A 22,072-nucleotide genomic window follows, 5' to 3' on the forward strand; every position below is an offset into this window, starting at 1 on the left:
TCAGTTTCAAGAAAGTCTTGTCAGTTTCACCATTGATTTTTCCTTATGTGTCTGCATTCCTTTCTGTTCCCTTTCATTGAATGATTAATGCTAAAATGCATGCGCAGAACTTTATGAGACACCTTGCTCTAAAATAACATTTCTTCTGCTTAGGGATGTTACTTGCCAAACTGACCAGGAAAAAAAAAGGTTTATGGGAAGGAAAGGCTACTATCTGCAAACTGATAGCTTAATTCTACACAATGGCCATTAGGTTGAGACAGTGATTTGTGGAAGCAAATAAATGAAATCTACTCTATGTTCCATTTGAATATAGAATAGAGCAGTGGTCCCCAACCTTTTTATCACCGGGGACCAGTCAACGCTTGACAATTTTACTGAGGCCCCGGGGAGGAAGGTAGTCTTTTGCTGAGGGACGTCGCCGCTGCCTGAGCCCCTGCTCCACTTGCTTTCCCGCCAGTGCCCCTGCCTGCTGGGGGTACTGTCAGCAGCAGCTGTGCAGTGCCACGCCGAGGGGTAGCCCCAGCCACGGCGGCCGCTAGAGAGCACCAAAAGTAAGAGTGGCAGGGCAGCTCCCAAGGCAGTACCTGGAGAGGAGGACGAGGAGGAGCCGTGGCCCGGTACCAACTGGTCCACGGACCGGTACCAGTCCCTGGACCGGGGGTTGGGGACCACTGGAATAGAGATTTTATCTTTGTTTCACAATATTCTTAGACTGTTATACATAAAATCTTATTATATTTATCAATGATGTGTACTTCCTGCATTAATATAATTTTAGCCTGTATTTGTTGGTATTATTTTATGGTACCTGGTATTATAAGAGCCTCTTGTGGCGCAGAGTGGTAAGGCAGCCGCCTGAAAGCTTTGCCCATGAGGCTGGGAGTTCAATCCCAGCAGCCGGCTCAAGGTTGACTCAGCCTTCCATCCTTCCGAGGTCGGTAAAATGAGTACCCAGCTTGCTGCTGGGGGGTAAACGGTCATGACTGGGGAAGGCACTGGCAAAGCACCCCGTATTGAGTCTGCCATGAAAACGCTAGAGGGCGTCACCCCAAGGGTCAGACATGACTCGGTGCTTGCACAGGGGATACCTTTACCTTTACCTTTTACCTGGTATTATGTTGTATTTAAAATCATGGGCAAAACCTGAACCAGGAGGATTTAAATGGAAGATGCTGGTTGGACGCTGTGCAGCTGCAATAGGGCAATTATGTGTGTGGCGTGTGTATATAACCCTTTTGGACACCATACACACACACACACACACATCAAAGTGACATTCCACCCTGATTTAGAAAAGTTGTGGTTGTTGCTGTTGCTGTTGTTGTTGTTGTTATTGTTGTAGCTGTAGAATAAATACACAGGAGCAAAGGGAGTGGTGTGTAAGGCAGGTATAGAGTCCAAAGTTTACTGCTCTGAAAATCTGCAATAAGATGTGCATGTTTAATGAGCCCACGTCAACTAGGAGATTTTGCATGTAATTTCCCCTGAATGTATTGTTATAGGAAGCCATTTATTAAAATGTTCTCTATACACTTATTTTAAAGCATTCCACATTGCCTGGAAGGACATATTAAGGGTATTACTAGCTTCAGAGGGGGTCCAATTATGACCTTCCCCCACCCCACCCTGGGCAGGCCAGCCGAAGCCTGGAGAGGCCTTGACAGGAGTCTTCAGGGTGAGGGGCGGGGGACGACCACTGGTGGGGACTCCATTCCTGCCCCCCCCCACCCTGAAAAGGCCCACTGAGGCCAGTGGGCCTTTTTAGGGCCAGGGCAAGCACTGGTGAGGACTCCACTCTTCCCCTCGCTGTCCGGGGCAGCCCTGTTGTGGTCTGGCAAGGCCACTCCTGGAGGTGCTCAGGGGGGGGGCTGGCTTGCCCTCTCCCCACAGCAACATCACTCAGGCCTGTTGAGGCTGCAGCAGGGGCTGCTTGGGGCAGAGACAAGTGCTGGCAGGGGTTCCCTTCCTCCGTCCTTCCCCCACCCCGACCCCCACCAGGCCCGCAGTCCCAGGCCCTCTGCTCTCCCTCCCAGCTCCTGCTTACTGGGCTGGAACTTCTTCCATATGGAAGAATTTGGAGGAGGATGCAAGCAGGGGCAGGACATCCCTCCTGATTGGCTGTTCGTTGGATGGATGGCCAGTCAGGGATGGGACAGCTGGGACAGCCTATCTGATTGGTAGGCAATGAGTCCCAACTCCTCCCAAAACCATCTTACCATTTTATTTAGATGTTCAGATTCAGATGGAAGGTCACAGATATTTGATTAAAAATTCCTTATGCCTTTATATATCTTTTATCAAAATTACTTCCAACTGTGTTAAGACAATGGATGTGGCTTTGCTAACATATTGGTTCTCTATCTGAATTAAAAAATGTGCAAGAAACCAGTTCTCAAACTACATTCACCTCACCTTACCAGGCTGCCTCTGAGTCCGCTTTGGAAGACCTGGGAGAGATTGTGTTGGCAAGTAGCCTTTGTCTTGGAATGTGGAAGGCCAGGTCTTAGTTCCCCTGGGATATTCCAGCAAGTGTCTTTCCTTGCATGTTCAGCATTTAAAATATTAGAATAACCCCCTGTTCTTTTTCTATTTGTGAAGACCTTAGAAAAAGTGGGCAGCCATTATTTGGCTCCCTCCCGACTTCCAGTGTTCTGGTGCAGTGGTTAAGAGCGGAAGCTTCTCTTTTTTATCTTAATTTTTTTATTAGACAAAAAAGAAAACAAATATGACAATGCCAACACAAATACTTTGAAGAAACACACACAAAATGATTAACTAAATACACAAATTAACATAATTACATTATTAACTCCTATACCTTGCTATCCAAAGAATTCTTTTTGTATTTTACTACATTATTCCAGACTGAATCAAATTAATCTGGCGAGCTGGGATTGATTCCCTGCTCCCCCACATGCAGCCAGCTGGGTGACCTTGGCCTAGTCACAGTCATGTTAGGGCTAAAGCTCTCTCAGTCCCACCTACCTCTCAGGGTGCCTGTTGTGGAGAGAGGAAGGGAAGGAGATTGGAAGCTGCTTTGAGACTCTTTCTGGAAGAGAAAAGTGGGATATAAAAAAATAATAAAATTTGTTCTTCTTACTGAGGCAACCAAATGCTGAAATAATAACTGACGCATATTAGACCTTATTTTCAAACTGTTATAAAATTTAATATTATAATCTTATTACTGAATATAACTAACTTTTAACAGATCAGGTTATCCAAAGATATGTGTTGTGGCTCTTTGGCTATGATTTCCCACTCTTGGATCCCCTCCCCACCAAGTGTTGCCATGGCTTGTCTTATTTATTTAGCCTATTTTAATCCTACCCTTCCTTCAAGGAGCCCAGGTGGCACACATGGTTTTCTCCTCTCCCATTAGGCCCTCAGAACAACCTTGTGCAGTGGCTGAGCAGACAGAGAGGGACTGAAAGTCACCCAACGAGCTTCATGGCCAAGTGGGGACTTTTGCTGGGGTCTCCTAGATCCAAGGCTGACATTCTAGCCCCCTACACCACACAACATGCAGCATGCTGGGGGGGGGGGGTTGTCTACATTGGACAGGAGAGTTCAGGCCATGGACATTATAACTCAGAGTAGGTAGTGGTTCAGCCATAATAACACAATTTTAAGAAAAAGCCTATGTCCACACACTGCCATTCTGCCTATATGTCTGAATTTTCAGGTCCTCCAGATGGTCCAAGACTTGCTGCATGGTTTAAAATGAAAAGCCTCACCTGGGGTTCTTCTTGCCAAATTCACAGAGCAGTCCTAAAAATATTAAAAGCCCTATTTAATTGATCTGAGTAGGATTCTGAGTAGACCTGCTTAAGCTGCAAATGCTGCCATAGCTACCCTGATGGTGGCAGGCAGCATCTGATAACTTTGCTTGAAATTCGCTTTGAAACCTGATCCCACCATGGACACTGTCCACATCTGGATTCGTTTTTGAGCTCTGGTTCAGAAGCAGCCTGCATTGTTGACATGTCCTCCTTAGTTAACGGAGCTTGGGCGGCAGGAGGCAGGGGCTGAGGCTGTGGCTGCCTTGGCAGCTTTGGAGCCATTTTAACTGTATTGCTCCCTGCTGCCTCTGGCTGTTTAGGAAGAAAGCACTGTCTGGAGGGGAATTCCTGAGTTAATGAACTCACCATCTAATAGCATAATTGTAACCCTCAGCAGGGGGCCCAAAGAGAGAGCATCGAGATCATTATCATTAGTGGTGTGTGTGTGGGGGGGGGTGAGTGTGTGCGTATGAGTGTTTGTGTGTGTAATTATAGCTCTGCAAAGTCTGGAGCTCCACATTCGGAAGCTGCCATCCCCATTCAGAAGGTGCCCCTTTCCCCTTCCACCTGAAGTTATTGTTGCAATTAGGAGACACACACCCCAATATATATTTGTTTTGTCAAGGCTGCTATGGTATCTCCCCAAGGTGAGCCTTTAGCTCACACCTCCGAATTCTCTGGCTGCTGGGGTTTCTGTTCTACTTGAGCACATGGTCTCCATTTTTGTCCTCCTGAAAAGTGCTGGTTTTCTGTGCCAAGATTACAGTAAGAAAGGGTTTGGATCCATTGCTATGGACTTTGTCTATGTGAGGGTACTGTTGTCATAGTTGGATCTGAAGTGATCTCTAAGGGTGCCTCTGGGCTCTTCCTCCAGATCTCCATGTGCTTAGGAACGGTGGAAAGACTGATTGTGGAGTTTTCCTGGCTGCCAGGTGTTGAATGCGGGGGGGGGGGGAGTAGGGGCGGGTGTGTACTGGCCTGGGTAAAGCAATAAGGGCATCCTGCCGCTGCTGTGTACTAACTGGTGTCTTTCATCCATGGAATGTGGAGGATGTCAGTGCACAATTGTCCTGGATGTTGACAACAGTAATGTTGCCAGGAATTTTATGCCAGGAGTGACTTGCTGATGTTGCCCACTTAAATCTAATGTGTACAACTATTTTGCTTCTGCAGCTCCATATGTCTGTGACCCTAGCATTAGCTTTAACATAAAGGAAGCCAGCAGGGGAGCCATAGGATTGGTCCACAATCAGCTAGGTCTTCGCCACAGTTTGAGTTTTCCAAAACCTCTTGGGTATTGAAACACTGATTGTAGTTCTTCTTTATCCTCCTGCCCCTCCAACAAGCACATTGGAATGTCTCCTCTGCCAGATTCAACAAATGCAGGAGTGAAATCAGAAGTAAGACAATGTGATATAGAAACAGAGCTCAGAGGCAACACATTTCACTTCACTAAATAGGGGGGGAACAATAAACATCGGAAGATGCAGTTCAAAGCCTGCCAAAGTCAAAATCCAGGCACGTATTCAGAAGAATTCCTTGGAAACAAAGTTATTCTGCACTTACACTGATACAGTGTTCTGCATATGGTCTCATTAGCTCATTTGTCCTACCCTCCAATACCCTTGAGCCTCTTGTGGCGCAGAGTGGTAAGGCAGCCGTCTGAAAGCTTTGCCCATGAGGCTGGGAGTTCAATCCCAGCAGCCGGCTCAAGGTTGACTCAGCCTTCCATCCTTCCGAGGTCGGTAAAATGAGTACCCAGCTTGCTGGGGGGTAAACGGTAATGACTGGGGAAGGCACTGGCAAACCACCCCGTATTGAGTCTGCCATGAAAACGCTAGAGGGCGTCACCCCAAGGGTCAGACATGACTCGGTGCTTGCACAGGGGATACCTTTACCTTTACCTTTTACCAATACCCTTTAAGGATAAGTAGCCAGGAGCACATGAAATTGTTTGCCAAACCTTTTGTTCCTGGGAAATAAGTTTTGCTTGTCAGTATCATAAAAGAGAATGATTTCAAGTTCCCTTTTCTTTCTGTCTCATTCAAGACCCTTTAGGTTTTAACCATGAGTGTCAAGATGCAAGTGGCCACCAGGAAACATAACAGACATCCTAGAGTCCATGTTGAGAGCCAGCTTGGTATTGTGGTTAAGAGCAGGGGCCTCTAATCTGGAGAACCGGGTTTGATTCCCCCACTCCTCCACAAGCAGCCGGCTGGGTGACCTTGGGCCAGTCACAATTCCCTCAGAGCTCTTCCAGACTCACCTACCTCAAGGGGTGCCTGTTGTGGGAAGAGGAAGGCAAGTCGCTTTGAGACTTCTTCAAGTAGTGAAAAGCAGGGTACATAAAACCTCGCTCTCTCTTCTCTCTCTCATGTTTGCTATGTGGAGATTGATGGGGTAAAGAATGCAGAGCTGAAATATACTCTCAGCACTGAGACCACAAGCAGCCATGATGTATTGACCTTGGCACCTTGCTGAAGAGGGTTATGCAATGTTGGCAAAGCCAAGAAATTCAACAAGATAAGGGTTATCAGAATGACACTGACTGTTGAACATGTCCATGTCAAACCACTTTCTGCAATATGGTGTGGGTTTATGTCTAACCTAATTTGTTAATTGTAATGTGTATGCATAACAGTTTAGTAGGTGACAACACATGCTGGGCGTTTTGTCTCTCTCTGCAGGTTTTGATTAGTTGGTGTCAGTCATTTTTATAAGCTGTCTTGAAGACCTGAACTGTGGAAAGGGAGAATGTAAATATTGCACTGATGCAAAAGTCATAACATGTAGATGGAATAGATAATAAACCATTTGTAGAGCTTGGTGGATGCATGCACGCATGCAAAGTTCCGTAGTCTGTGGGTCAGCTACTCTGAAGAATTTCTATGGAATAATAATGCCTTTGGCTCGTCACTCTCTTTAAGTCTAACTCAGAAGGTTGTTATGCAGTGAAAATGGAAATCCATACACACCACTCAGAATTCTTGGGAGAAGAGTGGGTTAAATGTAATAAGAGAAATACCTTAATATGTATGCATCGTAATGGTAATTTGGGGGGTTGTTTCGGATATTGTTTCGATCATCTCTCTCTGCCCCCTCCCTTTTCTCTGCACGCAGAGTTCAGCATTCTGGGGAAATTGGCCAGGTTCTACAGAGGTGTACTTTAAAACGTGAAATTCTGCACTAACGGTCCTGTTCCTGCACCAATGGGCCAATGGCTGCCGATTTATGCGAACAGTTCCATGCTCAAAGAAAATCTGCTCAGAATATTGCAGCTCTGTGGTGCTCTTGAATTTCTTTGGTCCTTTGGAACTCAGTTATACCAAGCGGAGGAGATTGCAGAATGAATAATAAGATGTTTTCTAGCAGGGGCAAGTCAATCAAATCTGAGCTCTCTGGCTCTCAATAGGCCGCAACAGCCTTGAATCACCGTCCGGGAGTCATGAAATAAGAGCTTGCAGCTAACATTTGAACTTCTCCAGCACCATGTCCAGATGCTGATGGCATTACAGGGAAATTTATGACCAAAGTTGCTGCTGGGCAGCCTCTGCTAAAAGATTGCTTGCAATAGTTCTAGAGTTTATATCTAGCCTCTGCTTCAGGAAGGATTTGCAGCTATGATTTGTACCGTGTGTAGCTCTATAAATACTGGTCGCAGCCTGTTATATATGATGGCAGCTCCACACTTCTATTGGTGATATATCCACCCCCTGTGCACTTGTCTGCAAATAATTTTGCTCTGAGCTGTATGGCGCTGCCGAGTACAAGGAGAGTAAAACAGAAGAGTAATCCAAGAGCAAGCCAATGGCAGAGGCTGTGCCCAATATTGGTGGCAGTCTGTGAGCCTTTGGAGTCAGAGGAAATCAAGGCAGATGACCTCATGGGGACTTTCCACACAGTTCCATCAGAGGTTGGGCTGCATCTTTGAATCAACGACTGCCTTCTGTCCGGCTGACCCATTCAGCTTCTAATTGGCCTGATATTTCCCAAACTGATACAGCAGAGTCAAGTTAAATGTGGCAGCCTGCCCCTTTCCAGAAAGCCTCCTGCAGGCACATCATAAAGTGCATACTACCAGCCTAAGGCCACGCCATTGCACATACTGTGGTCATATGCAAAAGGTTGTGGGATGATGGCACAACCCTTGTTGTAGCTCTTTACACAAGCCCTGCAGAGCAGTCCTGGGCTTAACTTAATTATGTTGATCATCTCGAATCTCTGATTGGTCTGTAGGCCATGTTGGTGAATTGGTCCTTGGGCTTTTGATTTTGCCTTGTTTTTTGACAAAGCTTCATATCCTCCTACTTCTGATGGAGGGGTGCTATTTTAATTTGGCAGCCTTTTCAGGTGTGTGTATATTATCTTTTTCCTGCCAGCGTGGCCTATGGCCAACTTCCAGGCATCTCTCATTGGTTAGCAGTATTGTAAAGTGTTAATTGGTCAATAAGTATTATTGCTATTATTAGCTACTTTTCCGTTGACATGTCTTATTTGTCTTGTGTAAGTGATTTTTCCTCTTTTGCAAATTAGCTGTAGTGGGGTGCTTTTTCTTATGGATACTGCTTGCTGGCCTGGCAGCAGATTATCCCTCTATTGCACCCAGTGGGGTTTGTGTTTGGGAACTGAGCTCAAGTCTGCAACATCAGGGCCTCCCAATATGACATAATGGGGGGGGGTGTTTTCAGGGATCCTGTTCTTTCAGGGGTAGGAAGATACAGTGGTGGGAGAAGTTTAGTTGTAAGGAGAACTTAGAGATAGGGATATGCATAATGTCCTTCTAATCCCTCACCCTGCCACGGTCTTGATGCTGCTCAGTGCCAGGTTGACACATAATACAATTACTGTGCTGTGCAATATTATTGTGTTAGCTTGCTTGACCGAGACCTGGGTAAGGGAGGCTGAGACAGTTTTTCACTCTCCACTTGTGGAGAATGTGTGGGTCTCGAATGGCAGGTCCAGGGAAAGTTGACTATCTTGCCAGTGCACCAGTGGATACCCAAGTGATCTCTTACTGGGTATTGTGTTTCACCCATATGTTAGTTTTGGAGGATTCCACTATCCATGCAGGCACCATTCTGACTAGAGCCACTTCAGACTATATGTCTGCCATGGTGACATTAGGCCTCTACCGGGTTGTTTTAATTCCCCCATTTGAAGCAAGCCATGTGCTGGATTTGATCTTCTGTGCAGTATGGCTCTATTATTATCATTATCATCATCATCATCATCATCATCATCATCATCATCATCATCATCATCATCATCATCATTATTATTACTAGTAAAAAAGCCCATTGTATCCTGAATACAATGGGCGCTAGGAGGCTGGGGAAGAGTAAAAGATCACTTACTTGTTGCGGCGTCTTCTTGCTGGCGTCCATCTTCTGCAGAGAGGCTTGAGCGGCGGCGGAGGCGGCAGCGGCTTGAGCGGCGGCGGAGGCGAAGGCGAAGGCGGCGGTTTGATGCAGGGCCACCCGGCGAGGCCCACCCGCCCCCGAAGCTCCCCAAAGCCTTCTCTCGGCCGCCGGAGCAGCCTCGCGGCGTCTCCGACGCTGCGAAGCCGCTCCGGCGGCCGGGAGAAGGCGGCCCGGCGGACCGCTCACCTATGCCTGTGCGGGTGAAGCAGGGAATGGGAAGCCGCGCTTTGCACGGCTCCCCATTGCCTTCTTCGGGCGGGATGGACATTTGGAGGGGCCAATCAGGAGCCGCTTCGCGGCTCCTGATTGGCCCCTCCGAGTTTTTATCCCGGACCGGTCCCGCCGTAACTCCTCCCCACTACCCCTTACTCTTTTATTCAGTCCGTGGCACCCGTGGCGCCACGGGCTGTGTACAGATTATTATTTCAATTTATTTCCTGCCACTCCCAAAGGCTCGTGGCGGGTTACAGTGTCTTAAAACCCCATTAAAACTCCCATTAAAAGACATAAAACCTCTAGATCAGGGACTCCCAACTAGGGTTCTAGGGAACTCTGGGGTCATGCGAGGGCCCTTCAACCAGCTCTCATTTGATAATGTTGCAGGATCCTGTTAGCTATAAAGCCAACAATATGCCCCTTCGATCCCTGCCCCAATGGCTAGTTAAATCATGCTATTAAGTGTTTTGGAGGTCCCCTGAGAGAGATTATTAATCTTTCTATCTACCAGGTTTGCTTCCTTGTCCAGGAAGGAGGTCATAATTGGACCCCTTCTCAAGAAACCATCCTTGGATCCTGAGGACGTAGCCAGTTATCACCCAATATAAATTTTTCCTTATCTCAGAAGGCGATTGAGAGGGCAGTGGCAGAAGGGCTTCACGGCTTCCTGAATGAGACACCATAACCTGACCCCTTCCAGTCTGGCTTCAGGCCTGGGTTTGGAATTGAAAAAGAGCCTTGGTAGACACCCTACACTATCAATTGGATAAGGGTGGGAATGAGCTGCTGATTTTATTGGACTTGTCAGCAGCATTTGACCCTGTTGATCATTTGAACCTCGTTGACTGCCTGACCTCACTGGGGGCTTCTGAGACTGCCTTAGTACAGTTCCTTCTGTTCCTTCAGGGATGCCATTGACTGATAGCAGTTTAGGGTGAGTGCTCCACCAAGCATTCTCTTGAGTGTGGGGTTGTGCAAAACACAATTATCTCCCCAATGTTATTTAATATGTATCTGTGTCTTCTATTGGAGTTTGTTAGGCATTTCGGAGTTGGATGCCACCAATATGCAGATGACACCCAGCTCTTCCTCCTGCTGGATAAGCAGCTGGACTCTGCACAGGCAGATCTGGCCCGTTGCCTTGAGGCTGGGTTCACTGGTTAAAGCAGAACTGGCTGAAGTCTGTCTAAGACAGAGGCCATCTGGCTGGAGAGATCTGGACTGTCAAGGGCCCTTCAGCTCCCAACTCTAGATGGGGTCCAACTTTCATTAGTGGACTCTGTTAAGAGTCTGGGGGACTGACCTGACTCATCCTTGTCCCTAGACAAGCAGTTGTCAGCTGTGGCAAGGGTGGCATTTTTGTATTTGTCTCCATTTCTATCCCAGATTGTAAGAGGGTGGGCAGAAGGGATTGTGCCCATGCATGCCTCTTGTGTCCCTTTCTTGCATGCCCAGATAAATGCCAATCACCACTATGGGGTCGGGAGGCAAATTTCCTCCTGGCCAGACTCGCCATGGATTCTGGGTTTTTTTTTGGGGGGGGGGAATCAATTGGGCTTGGTTACTGTGGTGGGCAGGTAGTTGTGAATTTCCTGCATTCTGCAGGGGGTTGAACTAGAGGACCCTGGAGGTTCCTTCCCACTCTATGATCCTATGAAAAGCAGTGTTATATATAGAACTGTGTCCAGTTCTATGAAAGCATTCTAATATAGAATAGCAATTCACATCATGGTCACCTCCTGCCTAGACTACTATTGCATTCTGTGTCGGACTACCACTGAAGGCATTCTGGAATTTACAGGCAGTCCAAATTGCAGTAACAAGATTGCTGACAGGTTCCGCCTGGTAGATCATATCTATCCTGTCTTCAATCAGGTGCACTGGGTGCTGATAAAGCTCCAGATCAAATTCAAGATGCTGGCGATTCCCTTAAAAGTCCTAAATGGTCTGGGATCGTCATACCTGGCTGACAACCTCTTCCTACATGTTCCCCCCACAAAATTTTAATTCTTCTACCCACAATATGCTTGTGGTGCCTGACCTCTGGGATGTTTGCCTGGTGTCCACTAGGACGATGGCCTTCTTTGTGTTCCTGTCCAGGTGGAACCACTTGCCCGATAATACGTCTGCCCTGTGGGAATTATCTAAGTTCTGCAGGACCTGCAAAGCAGAGCTCTTCCATTTTGCTTTTAATTAGTCGGGTCACTTTATATAGGCTATTTTTTAGTTTTATCTGCATTATGTTTTTGATATCTATTAACATTTTAGGGGCTGTTATCTGCTTTGCTGGCCCTTTGCTCTGCGGGTGCAAACCTACTGGTGGTTCCAGGCTCTCGGGATGTTCGCCTGGACTTGACCCGGGCCAGGGCTTTTTCAGCCCTGGCCCCAACCTGGTGGAATGAGCTCCCGGAAGAGCTAAGGGCCCTGTCGGAGTTAACAGCTTTCCGCAGGGCCTGCAAGACGGAGCTCTTCCGCCAGGCATATGGTTGAGGCAGGCGGTCCCGACATTGGATCTGGGCTCCCTGGGTTCATCTGAATGATCTGATCGCCTCGCTCCCATATTAGCAACCTGATGTCCCTCGGCTAACGTGGGGCGATTTTGGGGGGTTAGTCGGGTTAGTTAGTGCTCGCCTGTTGCCTAACATTGATAGTGTGGACTGGTTTTAATAGTTTTAACTAGGGGTTTTATTGTAATTTTTATCTTGTAAACCGCTGTGAGCCTAAGGGAACGGCGGTATAAAAGTTTAATATTGATATTGATAGTGATAGTGATAGTGATAGTGATAGTGATAGTGATAGTGATAGTGATAAAGTCATATGTTCCCCATCCACTATGTTTATCGCACAAACCACACACTATCTGCAGCTTCTAGCATTCTCATTCTCTTTCAAAATCAATTTCCCTCCTTCGTCCTGCAGCAATAGTTGTTATGTTAGCATTTAATATTTAACACTATCCATTAACTAGGTTCTGTACAAGATGTTTTTGGCAATATAGAGGAGTTCTAGCAACAAAAGAGTTCATGATGGAAATGGTGAGACCAGTTCCGATACCTGACCCTAAGTGCAGCAGCAGCAGAAGCAGTGCCAGACCAAGATGTGGCAAGCCCAGCTGTGACTCCTTCTCTGCCATGGAAGCTTGCTGGGTGGCCTTAGACTAGCCATGTGCTTTCAGCCTAACCTCCCTCACAGGGCATTGTGAAGATGAAATGGAAGAGGGGAGAAAGATATAGACAACTTTGGGGCCCCATTGTGGAGAAAAGTGGGGTGCATATGAAGTAAATAAATGTAATAAGCTACAGCTCCCTAAACATCCTCGGGAACTGCATCCATTGATCCATTCATATGAGCCACTCAGCCTGCTTCTCAAACTAGGTTTCTTGACAGGCCTGGAAAGGTTCCCTGAAAGACTGGGAGTTAATTAATTTTAATATATTTTTAAAATTTGTTGAACATTTATTGGGTGATATGACCCTATATGGTCATGTTGACCTGCCTTCCCTCCCAAAATGGCCAATGATGGGCCTGGAGGGGGAGGGGCCCCAGATGGGCATGTGCACAACTCTGCTTCCCAACCATATTCTGCACAATCGCTCCACTTCAGCGGTTTCTTGATGCCTGAAGAATGTTTCAGAGGTTTTTCAATGGTAAAGAAGTTGAGAATGGCTGGTCTATATTGAATGTTAGGACAGAGTAAAAGTGATAGTATTGGAACAGAAAAATGTTAACTACTAATGGAGGAGAGTGAGCTGTTTTAAAGATTCGAACCACACACCCCAAAGCTCTTGTGAAATCACTTCACTTACTGACTGGATGCCCCTGATGAACTCTTACGTCGAGTATATAACCTCGAATGCTAATGAGTGTAGAAGCAATAGAAAATTTTTACTGGACTAATGGGGTTCATATTGTGGCTACAGAAATAAAAATGGGATTATTAGATAGTGTATTTCAGTGGTCCCCAACCTTTATTAGGCTGGGGACCGGCAGGGCATCGGGCCGCGCCCACAGGGACCGCGCCCGCCACGCCCACGCAGCCCGACCCCGATTCCTTCTCCCCGCCCTCCCGCAGTAAGTAGCTTCCCGGGCCGCAAGCTTGCGGCCTGGGAAGTTTTTTACTGCGGGGGGGGGCGGGGAGAGGGAGCTGCGGCCCGGCGCCATGGCCTTCGCGGCCTGGCGCCGGGCCGCGGCCCGCAGGTTGGGGACCACTGGTGTATTTGATTTAATGTAATCGAACAAGAAAATCTACTTCTAAAGTGCATTGAAAGTGCATTATCTAACGTGTACAGAATGTGTTACTGATGCTTAGGGCTGATCCTGCATTGAGCAGGTGTTTGGATGAGATGGCCTGTATGGCCCATTCCAACTCTATGATTCTACAGATTTCTGGTATTAGTGGACTCCACTTTTTCAATAAGCATATGCAGCCTTGTCACTCGAAGGCACAGGTGGGCACCACACAGTTCCGAGAGCTTTTCAGTCATTCCTTTATGTCAGTAATTTGGAGTGTTCCTTTTCTTGCTTTCAGAAGAATAATGCCACATCCTTCAGCAGTTTTGATTCAGCTTGAATCCATGAAAGAGAAGCAGCAGCCCTGGCACTGATTGTAGGACCACTGAGTCTTTCCCTGGGGATGTTCCTTTACTCACCTAGCCAACAGAGCATGGAGCCTTGTGGCCACCTCTTCCCAGGGGGCGGTTTTCTGCCCCTTCTTCAGCTGTTCTCCTGCTAAGAACAAGAGGACAGATACTTGGCCAGCCACCCAACAGGTACAGTGTTCAGTGCTCCCTTCCCCGATGTGTGTGGGACCTGTACATTTATATTCATCAGAACTCCCAGCTGTGCTGCTTTGCTCTAACAGAAGGGGGAAGCTCCAAGCAGTGGAGCTCAGAGGAAACAAGGAATATGTCTGTCTAGTCCTCAGCATAGGAAGCAGAGTGCCCTTCAGATTCAGACTAAGGATCTTGCATCCACAACAGCCAGACTAAGCAACTGCGGGGGGGGGGGGGCAAGAGGGCCATTTGGCCAGGCTCTCAAGCTCAAAGGAGACTTTACATTGAAGTGTTTATTAATTTAGTGGCTGTTTTATACGTTTGGCAATGGGTCTTGCTTTTTAAAAATGTGTCTCGCCCCCTTTTATTTGGATTATGGCTTCACAAGCTGGAAGAGTCCCAGACTTCACTGGACACCAGAAGGGGCCTGCTAAGGACCTGCAGCAGGGGGGTCAATGGGGGGTCTGCTGGAGTGAGACCAGGCAGGGACCATGGTGGGAGCAATCCTCAATGAGAACGCTGGCACTCACGGCACATGCCACAGCAGCTCTCAAGACACACGGTGCACAACTCCCATCCTTACATGTATTTAGAGGAAGAGCTAGTTTTGTATACCTCCCTTTCCACTACCTAAAGTGGCTAACAAGCACCTTCCACTTCCTCTCCTAGTCATGAAACTAACTGTAATTTTGGCAACAAATAAACGGTTTACAAACTAAAACAAACACACACAATGTTTTTTGACTGTCCCTGGGGCTAGTCCATTCCTGGGGTGCACCTGGGCAACTGCCAAGGAGAAGAAAACCCACCCCAGTGGGTGGCCTGGAGCAAGCCCGCTCCTTCCCTCTTTCCATTAGGAGATGGGGGCTCACCCTCTTCCATTGGAGAGTCAGGATGGTGCAGAGGTGAAGAGTGGTGGACTCTAATCTGGAGAGCCAAGTTTGATTCCCCACGCTTCCACATGCAGCCAGCTGGTGACCTTGGGCCAATGACAGTTCTCATGGCTCCCTCAGCCTCACCTACCTCACAGGGTGTCTGTTGTGGGGAGAAGAAGGAAGAAAGATTGTAAGCCACTTTGAGACTCTTTTGGGTAATAAGAAGCAGGGTACAAAAAAACAGTTCTTTTTCTTCTCTCCCCCCCCCCCTCCATGGGGTGGTGCAGGGGGTGGTCCAGGAGGCAGGGCCCTTTTCCAGGGCCTCATTGGGAGCCACAGCCCTGGCTCCAGTCAAGGCACAGCGAGTGGGGGGGGGGGGGAGCTTCCTTATGGTGACAAAGGTTGCAGATAGCTCCCTGTGATGCAATGGGGGAGGAAATTGGGTGGCGGCCAAGATATTCAGCAGACATTCTTCTGCTATCTCATGCAAGTAGACGTTTTCAAGTAGACATTCTTCTGATATCATTTAATGCACCATTTTCTTAGGGTTTCACATTGTGCTCCTTATGCTGAAACCTTGGTGATGCTATTTTTGCTCCCATCAGAAGATGAATATTTCACCGTTAAAGTTGTGTATGACTACATATCGCCACTAGAGGGCGTCCCCAGTCCACATATTTGACCGAAAATTCAACATTCAGTCAAAAATTTCACATCATTGCTTGGCAACTATCAAGAGTTGGCAGTGGGGAATGTGGGGGGGGGGGTTGCCATGTCCAGGTTGGGGAACTTCTGGAGACTTGAGGGTGGAGCCTAGGGACAACGAGACCTCAGTGGAGTATAATGCTACGGATTCCACCCTCCCAAGCCGACATTTCCTCCAGGGGAACTGATCTCTGTAGTCTGGAGCTGTAATTTCAGGGGATCCCCAGGCCCCACCTGGAGCCTGGCCTGGCAGCCTTGCCTCTGTGACAGAGCCCCACGCCATATGGGCTGCCTATTGAACTATGGGGTGTCTTGGCTGAGGTTTATAGACGGGGCTATGGCGGAGTGTGGGGGGAGAGGTTTTGGAGGGGCTCATTGTCTGTGGCTGTCATCAGCATCCTGGGTGCCACCAGGGCCCTTGGTTGGGCACCACAATATAAGGCCTGGAAGGGGGCAAAGTTCAGTCCCCCTCACCTTTGTGCTTTATTGTAATATCTAAACTCTCCCCTTTCTTACAAGGGAGCGGGCAGATTTGTGGAGGTATCCAGGAATCCCCCTTCCCATCATATCTTAGTTGACTCTTAGTTCCTGTCTTTTAACCCACCTGCAAGGGCTAATAGAGACCCGGAGGAATGCAGCTTGACTAGGGAAATGCTATGAGAGGAGGGTTCACCCTGCCTGTCTCTATCACATCGATGCTCTTAAGGAAAAGCAGGCATGTCAGGCAAGGAGCTGAGGCACGGCAGGTGAGCCTCTGCTTGGTCTGCAGAAAGTCTCCAGTTCAATCCCTGGCATTTTCAACTGAAATCACCAGGCAGGAGGTGAAGAACTCTGCCTGAGACCCTGGAAGGCTGCGATTGGCCTAGGAAGACAATATCAGCCTTGGTGGTTGATGACATCATCTGCTCACCGGCTAGGGCTGCTAGGCCATCCCCTGGGAGCTACAGAAGCTGGGCCAGGGCAAGAAATGACACCAGCATTTCAGTGTTACCTGATGCACTGATGCACTGATGTTATGCCCAGGTTTTCACCTGGAAGTGCTGTTGACTCCTTTTGCAATATCATGCCAGCCCTGCATATTTCTCCTCCCATTTCTGCATGAAATTAAAATGCATGCTCAGGAAGAACGGGTGACCATTCTCCTGCCAATTTGTCCCTACTTAGGCCCAGTTAAGGTGTCCAGGAGGATTCCAATGTTCTCCCAGTCATTTCTGAATGCTGCCCATTTTTATGTCACATTTGTATCTGCATCCTTTTGTGTACAGTCTTCTATAGACCGCAGAAAGACGTTGCTGACAGCTAGCTGCATGTGATCACAATGGAGGATGGTTTGGTGAGAGAGCCCCCAGTGACTATGGTTAGTATAGCCTGTGTGGAGATGGGGACAGAGCTGGTGTCGGGATTTGTTCCATTATGTGGGGGGTCTATCTGGAGTCAAGGCAAGGCCTGTCACCCAAGATGCATCCAGAAGATGGATCATGTCCAGAATAGACAGAGGCCTTTGCTGAGGCCCTCGCATGGAAGGAGCATCCAAGAGCTGCTGTCACCAACACTGTTTACTGTCAGGAGAATCTTTAGTACATCTACAGCTCACCTAGGATAATGAGGTTTCCTTCTCATCAGTTTAATGTAAGAAGGGAAACTATTATTATCAGACAGAAACCATTTTCCGATGGCGAAGGATGGAGGTTTTTAGGATGATCACTGGTCAGGAGTGTGTGGTTTTTAAGTCTCCGAGAAGGTGGGGGAGCTGGACTAGATGGCCTTTTGTGGTATCTTCCAACTCTGTCTGATTCTGATTTTTTTAATACTTCTAAATTTTCCAAGGAAATTTCTCATCCTTCATCTCTCACACATTGTGGCCCTTTTAACATTGGTGGGCAAAGTCTCCTGTTCACATGGCGGAGCCACTGGAAATGGGAAGCAGTATCTCAGGGAAGCTTGCTTCATATCAAACAGTAAAATTTGAACTGCAGCTATTTTGGACATGCCCATAATCACACTGCCCTCCTGCAGCCACTCCTCTCCTATTCCTCCATCTCCCACCCACCTCACAGAAATAAAAAAAGAAAGAGATGCACACACCTAAAAGGGCAGCACATACATTTGAAATGTGGCAGACCCTCAATAGTGTACATGACTTACTCCACCTGATGGTGGAGATGCACAGTCCAAGCAAATCAGTCCATTCTGCATCAGGTGCCATGTTGAAGGCCAATAGTGCTTATTTTAAATTGCAAATGAATTGGCAGCATGATCATAAGAAGGCTTTGTGCTGAGAAAAAAAATAGCATTGTGAGTAAGGTAAGTTTTCCAGGGTCTGATTTGCGAAAATGGGAACATTCAGCTCCTTTGGGGCTGAAGGGCTTTGCCTCATGGTATAGCAGTACCATCCTAAGCATGCTTACACCCTCCTAAGTCCACTGGAGTCAATAAGCTTAGAACTAACTTTGCTGTCCATCTAGTAGACTTCAAGGAGAGACAAGACTTCTTTTCATTTCTGCTGATGAATCATTGCATGTCAGACGGCTGCTATGAGCACATCCTGCAAAGATATCCGAAGCACACCGGCCAGGAATTGAACAACCATTCAGCTTTTGGCATAGAGGCCCCATCAAGGAGCAATAGAACGTTTGGCCTGTATTTCTGGATCAGATCTGAGCATGCAGGGCTGAGTTCCTCCATATTTCCAGATTCTGTTGGGCTGCAAGGAATCAACCTAAAAGAATATATATATATATATAAAGAGAACAGCAGTAAGTCTACTATTTGTAAAGGATACATCTTTCTAAATTGTCTCTCCTCGGGATATTGCAACCTTCTCCACACTTCTGACACCATTTCACCAGCCACTGTTCTCGCCTCTTGTTTTCTACTACTCGCCCTCTCTTTGAAACCACTTGTGTGCCGGAGGTGGGGGGTGGGGGTTATTTTCCATCAGGAGCAGCCTTTGAAAGACAGACAGAGAACATTAACAGGCCTCAGGTGACAAGGGACTGATACATTCTTCAGAAGGCCAGTTAGGATAAGTTGTCTCAAGCCTTACCTGCCTGCAGTCCAACTAGGATCAATAAGGAAGTTGCAAGACTCATCTATTCCAGCTTGAAAGCCACTTTCTGAAAACCTGGACATTTCTCCAAATGGTGTGAAGAGGCTTGCATTCAGTCTTGCCCTTTGAACTGGAGAGGATAATTAGGACCAAAAATTAAGTGGAAGTACAAAGCAAAAGGCAAAGACCTCTAGAAATGTTACAAATCTAACCAAGGAGCTTCATGTAGGGGACAAATCTCCTTCCAAATCAATATTTCCCATAATTTCTGGAGAGACAATTTTTGAGGAGAACTTTGTACAGCATGGATCTGTCTGGGTTATGTGCTGCTGCCCCTCTTTGTAATACAACAACACAGAATTTTAGCCATAAAAAACCAGAGATGTCAGCTAAAACCATTTTGTGGAACAAGAACAACAGCACATGTCTTCTTGGGACACCTCTTTCTACGGACACACAATCATATGACCTGGACTATGGGATCCATTCTGCAAAGATCTACGTGGTGAGTCTGATCTGAGCAGTCAATCATTCATCCTCCAGAACTGGGTTTCTTTCATATATCCATATATATGATGTAGCATATTAACTAAGAGTACAACGTGAGTAGTCCCAGGTTCCTGCCTCACTGGGTGACCTTAATAAGCCTCTTTCTCTTTCAGCCACTGGGAAGTTCACACTTGGAGCACCTACATATTCTATCCCTCACCCCCAGGCCAGATCATATCAGGAATGCAGCATGGGGGAAATTACTCTCTCCCCCTTGCCATTTTCTTGCTGCAAATGACTGGTGGAGTTGCTACTTACTCCAATGGAAAAAAAACCATGCTAATGCTAATGCCTGTGCCATATGGGGAATACAGTGCTGGTTTACCTTAATAATGCATGTGAAATGCCATGATCAGTGGTCTTGTGTAGAAGCATTCAATGCTGGCTGAAGAGTTGGTCTATTGGTACCATGTACAAAGTCCACATGGTGTGCTGAGATCCAGAACACCTTAAATCCAATCCAAATCCAATCCAAATAAATAAATTAATTAAAAGTATGCTGAAGTGTTCTGCCTGTAGCCCTTGATGGTGGCAATCTCACTGCAGCTCCAGGCATCCACACCCTGAGTTAAAAAGTGCTCTTCACCAGTCTCCTCTTGCAGTTATCCTATATCATAAATCTAGTTATATGTAAATATTTTACATAGGTCTATAGATATTTTGCATTCTACTGTGCTCGAACATATTTCATGGTAACGTCTAAAATCTCACCATTTCCCATTTCAGTATTTTTCAGCATCAAACTCACAGATATTCATTGGCCCAGTTTCCAAGGAGAAGATCCCAGATTCAGTTCCAGACTCCTCATTTTAAAAGGATCAAGTAAGTGACATGTAAGACTTCTTCCTAAGACCCTGGAGAACCACTCCTAGCCTGAGTAGACAATGCATTGCTGACCTTGATGGACCATATTCAAGCATATGGCCCTTTTGTACTCCCATTCTGGAGGCTTGCCAGGACTCTGTCAGGTTCCAAGTGAGACTGCAAGTGATTTTATAATAATATGGGCTACTTGCAGGCACTCTTATGGCCTAGGCCAGGCTTTCTCAACTAGGGTTTCATGAAACTCTGGAGTTTCTTAACAGCCCTGAAAGGGTTTTCTTAATGGGTGGGAAGTAATTTTATATATTTTTAAAAAAATTTGTTAAACATTTATTGACTGATACAGCCACATATGGTCATGTTGCACCCCCCTCCGAAAACAGACAATGACGGGCCTGTAGGGGATGGGGGGAAGGGTCCCGGGTGGGCATGCACACAGCTCTGCTTCTCAACCATATTCTGCATGATCATGCCACTTCTGGGGGTTGAAGCCTGAAGAATGTTTCCGGGGTTTCTCAATGATAAAAAAGTTGAGAAAGGCTGGCCCAGAAAGTGCTTTTTAAAAAATGATTAAAGTTGCAGTTAATATTTAAAAAAATAATTCAAAGACATTTCCTCGTCATTCTAGTTCTTCCACTTGAGAAAAGTTTGAAAATGTAGCTGTGGTGATGTGTCAAATATGATGCAGCAATTTAAAAAAATACTCCCAAGGATAAATGGGAGGAAATCCATAATATATTTTGGAATTACATGAAAATTTTACATGACTCTTATCATGACCTATTTTAAATGGATACTTTTACAGTTTTTTTGTTCTGGTGGATGTGGCAGTTGGCACCTCTTCCATACAAAAGTTATTCTCTCTCCCTCCCTCTCTCTCTCCTTGGAGTTTTTGCATGTGGAGAATAGGGTTTGTGGTCCATTCTCTTCAAACGTAACCCTGTAGTGACAGATGGAAGATATTTTCATACTCAGAGTTTTAATTGTCTTTGTAGAGTCAAATACCGAAAAGAAATGAGGCGCTTGAAATGGGCATGGACACTCTGGACAATATAGACTTGATATTTGCATTACAAGCCTGATAGACTCAAATGGCATTTTGAGCCATATAAGAATCCCTGCAAGTTCTGGTATTGCTCCCCTGAACACACTAGCTTAAATTCAACGCTTATTTGTTCAGAATAAATACATGGCTGCCAACTGCATAAGCACATTGGACTGTATATTAAGGGAATGCAGCTGGATATTGTTGATCCTAAAAGTTGTCTTTTTGTACATAGTATCAGATCAGGTAGGCTGTATCTGAGGTAATTAAAACTTTAATATTTGTTTTGGTTTGCTCTTCTGCCTTTCCATTTTTGTGCATCTGGGGTGGGGTTTTTTTACCTTTTTCATAGTTGTTTTTCCATTGTCAGGTTTTTTTCCTTGGTTTGTGGCTTTTTTGGTTGTCTTTGGTTAGTGAGTTACCTGTTTTCTACTTTTTTCAGATTTATTAGTGATTTGTAGTAATGTTGCATTTTTCACTGCTTGGATTTGGATAGATAAATTCCCTTTCTTCCGCAATGTGATCTGAGGTACAGGTGGGTGCCTCTCTAGACAGACGCTCTGGGAAGGCTACTTTTAACCTCAGTTACTAAGTGTGGTATTTTGTTTTAAGTGCTCCAGAAAACTAGCAGCTATTTTTTCACCTTATGCAGAGAGAATGACTAGGATACCTTATTCAAGAAACTGTAAAATCGTACCCTTTTGTCTAATTAGCTTGGAATTCTTTAGAAAGCCTGGGTTTCCTGATATTTTGGTCTTCTTTGGTTAAAAAAAATACTTGCTCAGGAAAATCTGTCATTTTCAGTGTGAAGAAAACAATTCAATGTTAATGAAA

The sequence above is a fragment of the Paroedura picta genome, chromosome 8, assembly GCF_049243985.1.
Source record: "Paroedura picta isolate Pp20150507F chromosome 8, Ppicta_v3.0, whole genome shotgun sequence".
Lineage (NCBI taxonomy): Eukaryota > Metazoa > Chordata > Lepidosauria > Squamata > Gekkonidae > Paroedura > Paroedura picta.